This window comes from Marmota monax, unplaced genomic scaffold (assembly GCF_021218885.2).
Source record: "Marmota monax isolate L192 unplaced genomic scaffold, Marmota_monax_Labrador192_F-V1.1 WCK01_AAM20220418_F8-fsc00073, whole genome shotgun sequence".
NCBI classification, from domain to species: Eukaryota; Metazoa; Chordata; class Mammalia; order Rodentia; family Sciuridae; genus Marmota; species Marmota monax.
The window spans coordinates 6,775,958-6,782,901 of NW_026692846.1; the positions used below are offsets into that span (position 1 = coordinate 6,775,958).

Consider the following 6,944-nt stretch of genomic DNA (forward strand, 5'->3'; position numbering starts at 1 on the left):
ACAGGCACAGGAAGAATAATAAATCAGTTTGTGTCATTGAAGCATAAAATGAGGACAGAAGTGGAAAGATGGGGTGTGGCAGACATAGAGGGCAGGATCTTAGGGACCCCGCCGTTCACATTCAAGGATTCTGTCTGTTGATTCTTAGGAAATCCCACATTTTGAACAGTGGAATGACCCATACTGGACTCCAGTCCTCTTTGCAACCCAAGAGCCATCTATTGTGATGTTGTTCTTAAAATCAAGCACACATTTGCTTTCCAGCCACATGGCAAATCTGGAAGTTGCCAAAAGGAGACATGGTGCTTGTGCATGATTTGTGTGGGCCAGGAGGTGAGGCTCTTTCCTACGAACTTAGCGAGTTTTCTAATTAAGAGAATTGCGATTTTTCTGAAATTTAGGAAATTAAATGGTGTCAGTTGGAGTTTAATCAGAGAAGCAGACACAGGGGTCCATGCATAGACGCACACACTTAAAAGGGAATTGTAGAAATTCAACTTCATGCAATTGCAGGTGCTGATAATGCTGTTGTTTCAGGAAGTGACTTAAAAGCTTGAGGTCCATATGGCAGACAGTCCATTCAGGAAGGAGAGATAGAGGTAAAGAGAGCAAGAGAAAAGACGCACCAGGACCTCGAGGGCAGGCTGACAGATCTCAACTGCACTGTGTCTGGAGGAGCAGTGGACCCCCTCCCCGATGTCCAGCCTGGGAATCAGGAGCTGGAGGAAGCAGCAGACATGGGCAGGTGGAGCAGACACATGTCCCTGCGACTGCCCTGCACTATCAAAATGAGCCAGCAGGTGAGTGACAACCCATGAGCTGAGACTTCTCTTCCACACTCAGATGGTGTCACCAACAGACCCTGCTTGCTCAGGACTGTCCTGGCTTTAACAGTGAGAGTCCTATGCCAGGGAAATTCCAGCATTTGGGGGAAACCGAGACGCATGATCACCTTGCCTGCAAATCTTGCACAAGCATCTCTCTTGTTTCTCTTACCCAAAATAGGTAAAAAGAGGCTGCTGGACATATAGTTCATTCTTGACTAGTAACACATGGAAAAAAAGCCACAGAAACTACTGAGTGTCTCTTTTTAATATTTATTAAAATCCCATCAGAATATTTTATCAAACAAAAATAACTTGTAAGAAGATACATAAAAAGGAGATTAAAAAATAGGAGTAACTATGATTTTTTTCCCTGTGTTTTCAATCACTATTTAACCAAATCCTTGGCTGCCTTTCTATCTTCAAGGGTTATTTATAACTCCCTCTAATTTCCTGTGCTCTGAGATTAAAGAGCTCTGTGCCCCAAGGCCATCGATAGTCTCTGACGGATTATGGGCTGCTCGAGCACTGAAGTCCTTGTGGACATTCTTCCTGCTGTCTTTTTCACTGAGCCTGTTGATGGAAGCCCTGCCTCGTGTGGATACCTCAGTCCATCACCAATGCGTCTGAATGGGTGGAACAGGCTCCCCTATCTGCCGTGTGCCTTTAATTCCGACTACCTATTTGTCCTAATTTTAGGAGAGTGCTTTTCTAGATTGGAGCATATATAATTGAGGCAAGACACTTTTGCCTCTCTCCTCTCCCACCATGACTTATTCCCAGCAGGAAGCGGCTGCCACACTCCCCAGGGAGAATGGAGAGCCTTTGGTCTCCACTGGTCGGGAGTAGGAAAACCAGCAAAGAATCATGAAGCACCTTGGATTAGACATGGGTGCTTGCCACCCTAAGCCTGAGGAAGCAGGTGGTGGGAAAGGACAGGTTATTGAGCTATAGATCTATAACTATTGGACCTACTAGATCTATGGCTGTAAGAGTCCTAAATCTGCAGGGGCCAATGCCTGACCACAGTTGTAGCCCTAGGCAGGAACACTCAGCTGTAGCTCCAAACTCTATATCTTCTTGCTGGTGCTTCCTGTTGGCTAAACCCAACCCAAAGCAGAAAGGAGAGGGAGGGAGGGTGAAGCGGTCCTTTGGAGTCGTCCTAGGAGTCAGCTTCCCAGGACACAGAGCAGGATGGGGAGGGAGAAGAGTTAAGGAGAATACATGTCTTCCATTCTTATAGTGTGTTCACAGAGTTTTTCTATTTTCTAATAGGTAGAGAACTATCTTAGCCACTCAGTTACAGACTCCATTGATTAAGTCCTCCACCTCTCATAGTCCAATTAACATGGTCACCTACGCAAAGCCCTATAATTTCACAAAACATTCAGATCAATATGCCCTTAAAGGGCTCATGCTTTATTTTCTCTAAATATAATTTCCACAAATTAAAACAGGCTATTGTTCCTCGTATCTGCATTCAGAATCTATGCTTTGGGACAATACAGCTAATGAGATCATGTAAAAATGCATTACCAATAATTGTTCCAATTAAGTAAGCCCCCTGCGCCTAAGATGAGCTGGCAAGGCAACCCAGAGAGTTTGGTAGCCAGGGTGCCAAGGGCTGAGAAAGCTCTGGCTGGACTCTGGCTGGCCCTTAGCAGCACAGGACCCCAGTCACCCCACCTACCTCTCCAGCTGGTCTTCTCCCCTTCTCATAGAAATACCCAGTGACTCCTTGTCATTGGTACAGAAATAAGCAATAAATCCTATCAGGGCCTAATAAGGATTTATTGATTATTGATAAACATTGAGTTATTACAGCTGAATGGTAGGTTCTGGAAAGTCTCAAATTTGTGTACATAGGTCTGTGGATGAGAAAAACAAATTATAAAAATCACCTTTCAATGCTCTTTAAAAACCACTAGGTACATGAATCTTGACCTCTATTTTATAATAGTAATGTTATATTTTAGTATTTGTCTTTACGTATGCTTTACTGTCTTTGCTAGGTTCCCTGAAGAGTACTGAGGGAGATGTACACCATTGTTTTTTATAATTGTTGAGTGAGAAAAATCCTATGGGCAGTTTGTTGATAAAAGAACTCAGAATTGAATAAAGATGCCTAGAATCCTGGCTAAATCCACAAAATGGTACTGACCCTGGAAGACAGGCACGAAAACAGATCTACTTTGCAAGTCAACACACTTTCAAATCTTCCCAGTCAGAGACCTGGTTCAAACCCTGCCTCTGTCCTATGAGCTTGGCCATAACCACACCCACATGACAAAGTTGATATTTTAAAGTAAACCACAGACAAGAACACATGAGACAGCTTCTGGCATGTATAAGCAAGGCTTGCTAAAGGCCATCGGAGCTCCATCTTCCACCTGAAGATTCCAGAGATCTTCCTTGAACCCTTCAGACTGAGTCTTTCTGGCCAGGTTTGCATTTAATTTTATATTTCCAAAGACCTTCCTTCCCTGAGCCCTCCTGTTTCCATTCTTCCACTAGCATAGATAGTCTTCGTCCAGTCATAACGGCATTCCTTCTGCAAACTCTGAAAGATAAAGCCAGGATTACTATCTGCCAGGCACTGCACTGTTCTATAATCATTATCTCATTTAACTCATGAAAACCTAATATATTGTCATTCCCATTTTAACAACATGGAAATTGACATTTGGAGGCATAGGTGAATTCAATCGTTCATCCACTCATCTGCTGAGCGTCCGCACCCTAGGCTTGGAGCCTCTGGGGCTGTCAGACCTGTCTCTGTGTCTCTGTGGTGCTCTCCTTCAGCAGTTTGGTATATATATATATATATATATATATATATATATATATATATATTTTTTTTTTTTTTTTTTTTTTCCTTACTCAAGTCACACAGTCAATGAGGGGTATAAGTTGGATTCAGTTTAATTCTCTTCTTCCAAACCCCATGCTCACCATTTCTGGGCCGGTGCTATCCATGCACTGGGTGAATTGTTCTCCAGAGACCTCTGCCTTTGGAGACCCCACACACATTTGCTCAGGAAGGAGAAAACTGCACTGGCATCTGCAGGCCACCAAGGCTGGAGGATCAGAAATGGCCACTTTCCAAACATTGCTGCTTTGTATAATCTTAGAAAAGGACTTATTTGTGCTTATCACTTTCAAAGCTTTTCCTTATTCATGCATTGAGGAAGGAAACTCTGGCTGTATTCTTTGACTTGTTTTATTTCTTTGTCACTCGTAAATGCTTTCTCTGCTCAGTCACTGGGAGGCAGCATGATGTCACTGTGAGAGGGCTCCCTTGTGATCGATCCAGGCTGTGATAAGGCTGGTGATGATGGAGACGAAGGCAGTGATGCTGCCTCCATTCCTGACTGTGGCCAAACGTGACCTTCTCAAAGTCACCTTCTCTGGGTAGCCTAGCAGATAGCACATCATCTCTCTCTTTGTCCTGCCTAATTATTTATCCCAATCATTTTCCCTAGCTGAGATTCTATCATACGTGTTTTTGTGTTTGTAGAGGATGGTTTCTCTCCTACTAGAATATAAGCTACATGAAGACCAGGATTTTGCCTCCTTAATTCTGTTTGTACCATCAGTACCCAGACTGGTACCTGCAGTCAATAAATGATTAACAAGTAGTTTTTATTTAGAACTCACCATCCACCAGGCACTGTGTTAGGTGTCATTGTGCATTATTCTCTCACAGTCTATTAACAACCCTATGAAAATGATGCTTATTCTCTTTTGGTATTGTTTTCCCTATCCTTTCCTTAAATGTCTTTATTAATGCATTATAGTTGTACATAATCGTGGGTTCATTTTGACATATTAATAAATTTTATACCACTGTAAAAAAAAAACATAAAAAACGGGAGCATAGAGAACTGGGGAACTTGCTCAAGGCACGCAGCCCCCGGAGAAGCAGGGCCAGGATTCAATGCAACCTCTTAACCACTGTTCTGTATCTCCATGAACTTTGGCCAACTGCACTACCTTTGAGACTCAGTTTCGTCATCTGTACAATGAAGGATGTTGACTGCGATTATTTCTGAATCGCCAAACTGCTCTCACCCAGTAGAATTCCACAGTCCACCAAATCTCAGGCACTCTCAGAGCATCAGTGGGCTGAGCTTACTGCAGAAGGCTTCAGGGATATTAAAGGGTGAGAGTTGATCCTTGAAGGAGACAAAGAAATCATCTAGAATGATTTAGTCAGCTATTTCGCTGCTCTGGCTAAAAGATCTGACCAGAACAATTGCCGCAGTCCCGCTGCAGCAAAATAACCGGGGTGGGGGCGGGGGGGTGACGAGTAACTTCTGTAGACTGATACAGCAGGAGTAGGAGCCGTTTATTGTAGGACTGGAGGGGTATATATACATTCCACACAGCTTATCTTAATTAGCATAAACTAGATACAGCAGCCAACCAATAAGGAATCTCCACACTTAATGGCTCGCTGGCGTTACTTCACAAACCACTCCCCCCGGGCAAAATGCCAGGCGCCATCCTGACTTGTTTACAGACTCTAACAACAATTGTAGAGGAAGAAATGTTTATTTGAGAGCTCACAGTTTCAGAGGCTGGCTCCATTCCTTGGGGCCCGAGCTGAGGCTGAACATGATGGTGGGAAGGGAGGCACAGGGAAGCAGCTCACATCATCGTGATCAGCTACAGAGAGACTCCACTCGCCAGATACAGAAGTGCACCCCAAAGCCACACCCCCAAAGTCCCACCTCCTCCAGCCACACCTGACCTCTTCAGCTACCACTCGGTTAATCCTAATCAGGGGATTAAATCACTGGTTTGCTTAAGAGTTGTACAACCCAATCGTTTCTCCTCTGAACCTTTTTTTCATTGTCTCACAGATGAGCTTCAGGGGAACACCTTACACCCAAACTACTACCCAGAATAAGAGGAAAAGAGATTTTGGCTCCAGTTATGGAAACCAATGACATGAACATGTCCACAGGTGGCCAAGGTTGCAGAGATGAATCCCAGGGTGGCTTCTAATGGGAGGAGTAGCAAAGGACTTGTGGACATATGTGATCTACGGTAGGGCATGATGTAACATGGGACATGCTGCATCCGAAAAGAGGAAACTTGCTGGCTGTGACCGGCTTCCCAGTCCTGGGGCCACATGTGGCTAAGACAGCGCCTGGCAATCAGCCAGAAGGCATTGCTCTGGGTTGTGACGGAAATCGGACCACCTCTAGGATAGACTCAGAACCCTTCTGCCCTCACGGACAGCTCGTGTTTCCCATTATGGCCTGTAGGATGGGTGTATTCGTGAACCCTCCCCACCCTGCTGACCTTTACCCTGATTGGCTCCTGTATATTATATTAGCTGTGTGTGTTTTCTCATTAAACGAGATCCTGCTTTGACTGTTCTCCCTGGCGCATCTGATTGTCCTCCGGCGGGGGAGGGCTGGGTGCAGGTGGCCAGTCGACCTTTGTCTTTCTTGGCTTGTCCTGGTCGGGCGGGCCTAATCCCATCTCTCCCGCAGGTCAGGAGGAAATGGGAGGCTAAAAACCCCGACAATCTACCACTGTGTTGAAGTAGACCAAGTGAGCAAATCTCAATGTATTCCACAGGGAAAAGTGGGCAAATGAGAACATTAGAAACCACTTCAGGTACATCCCTGCCAACCATGGGTGTTAGGGCCAGTTCTTCATCGGCCTCTCATCATCCTTTCACAAGTTCTTCTCACACAGGTTGGGCCTATGCTGGCCGAGCAGGCTCCTATGATATAAGAAATGCCTTTAAGCAGAGCAGGACAATTCCCCAGGGCTTCCCTAGCAAATTACCACATTGCTGTGTCCTAAAACACCAGGAATGCGCGAGGCCATAGTTCCGTTCCAGATGCCTGAATACCATACCAGTTCCGTGCTTCCTCTAAAACCTGAGTGGAGAGTCCTTCCCTGGCTCCTCCAGCTTCTGATATTTGCTGGAATCCTTGCAACTCTTTGGCTTCTAGATGCATTGATCCAATCTCTGTGTCTAGCATCATGTGTCTATCTCCTCTCCTTGTGTCTCTCTTCTTATAAGGACACAAAAATACTGGAGCAGGGTGAACATCTGCTCCAATATGACCTCCTATTAACTAATAACATCTTCAGAAA

At 44.8% G+C, this 6,944-nt stretch overlaps 1 long non-coding RNA gene across 1 annotated transcript; it reads left to right on the forward strand.

Annotated features, from left to right (window-relative positions):
• Nucleotides 1-546: 546 nt before the first annotated feature.
• LOC124095687 (uncharacterized) lies at nucleotides 547-6,211 on the forward strand. Its single transcript, XR_006852571.2, has 3 exons — nucleotides 547-800; nucleotides 2,837-3,268; nucleotides 5,690-6,211. It is a non-coding gene; the product is annotated as an uncharacterized LOC124095687 (long non-coding RNA).
• The last annotated feature ends 733 nt before the right edge of the window (nucleotides 6,212-6,944 follow it).